Consider the following 1821-nt stretch of genomic DNA (forward strand, 5'->3'; position numbering starts at 1 on the left):
TTCAAATGTACCTAAGTTCTGTATTTTAATTTAAGAAACCTACCTGTTACCAACTGTTCGTCTAAAATTGTGAGCCATATGTTTGCGAGTATTACAGCGCCATCTATCACAAAGCGAAAAAAGTGGTCCAACTGATTCATATTTCTTTACGTACTACACGAATATGTAATAAAAAATGGGAGTTCCTATGTAAAAAAACGGAGTTGATATCCGTTTGACCTGTGGCAGCGCCATCTAGCGGGCCAACTATAACGCCATCTGGTTTTCCACCCTTCAAGCAAGACAAGTTTCGTACTTTGTAATTTTTTCGTTTGACGCTTATTTCGTGAGATATTTGACCTGGTCGCTATGAATGGACCACCCTATATATAAATATTCCTTACTGTCATTTTTTGTTAACAATATTAGCTTATTCCCAAGAATTAGCAGCTTTCACTCAGCCAGTCCTAGGCCGAAATCCAGTCTGCATTTGGGTCGCACTTCCTTAACTCACTCGGTCGTTCCAGACTGAGAAGTCGGCAGCGGCGGAACATTGCCTTAACGAAGGACACAGGATGATGTATGACAAGGCGCAATTGATCTCAAAAAATGGTTCAAATGACTCTGAGCACTATGGGATTTAACAGCTGTGGTCATCAGTCCCCTAGAACTTAGAACTACTTAAACCTAACTAACCTAAGGACATCACACACATCCATGCCCAAGGCAGGATTCGAACCTGCGACCGTAGCGGTCACGCGGCTCCAGACTGTAGCGCCTAGAACCGCACGGCCACTTCGGCCGGCTCACAATTGATCTCTTCTGCTTCTCGCTATTAGGAATGTGTTCTTAAAGAATCAATTGAAATTAGATTATCCAGTAATATTATTAACAGGGATAAAGGTTTTCCTCTAAGCAAGATATGGAATCCGATTTTGTCCGATATTAAGCAACAACGGTCTTCTTTTCGATCACTGCATTCTTCCAACTAGTGCTGTTGCGATTTATCGTTTCTGCCGTCTTCTCCCACTGGCGCGCTTCGCGTCTAGTTGCAGCCAGGAGGCGCTGCCCATCATCTCGCGAAAGTGCGGTTCTCTGTCCGTCGTGTATAAAGGTTTCCGTCGTCGTGGCTGGAATTCAGTTCCGGCGAGGCAGTGCACGAGCATTAACTCAGCTGAAGATGGCGGCCAGCTGGTCCGCCGAAATATTGTGTCTGGACGACGACATGATCCGGCTGCAAACCCGTGAAGAATATCAACATTCAGGACCGTTAGTGCTAATGGTTTAGACAGCTATCGTACATGTACGGGATGGAATCGAGAGGTCACTTCGTACACAAAACCTTGCGCTGTCAAAAGTTTCGCAGTTATGGAATGCTGTAGAGGCGGAATGATTTGGTATTTCTCCAGGGGGCTTCCAGCGACTCGTTGACTCCACGCCACTTCGGGCTGCCGTACCACGCCAGGGGAAAGGAGGTGCGACACGATACGAGGAGGTGTCCGGTGACTTTGGTCACGTCGGTGTAGATTTACAGAAAGATTCTGACGGTGCTAATTGACATGCACTCTGCGAGTTTTGAAGGTAGCAGAGATGAAATACGGCCAGTGAGAGGTTATTTACAAATTCTACAGGAAACAGACTGCGGTTGTACGAGTTCAAGGAAGAGGAAGGGAAGCGTCCGTGTTGTGAGAGATTGGGCACGATGTGGGACACGTGGGGAGGACGTGGTTCGCGGTGAGCGGGGGCGGAGGCGGGGGTCCGGGGCAGAGGGGAGGCTGCGGAAGGTCCAGGCGGGGGGCGGCGTATAAAAGGCGGGGCTCGCGACCGGCCGCCACTGCAGCG

Source organism: Schistocerca americana, chromosome 11 (genome assembly GCF_021461395.2).
Source record: "Schistocerca americana isolate TAMUIC-IGC-003095 chromosome 11, iqSchAmer2.1, whole genome shotgun sequence".
In the NCBI taxonomy this organism is placed as follows: domain Eukaryota; kingdom Metazoa; phylum Arthropoda; class Insecta; order Orthoptera; family Acrididae; genus Schistocerca; species Schistocerca americana.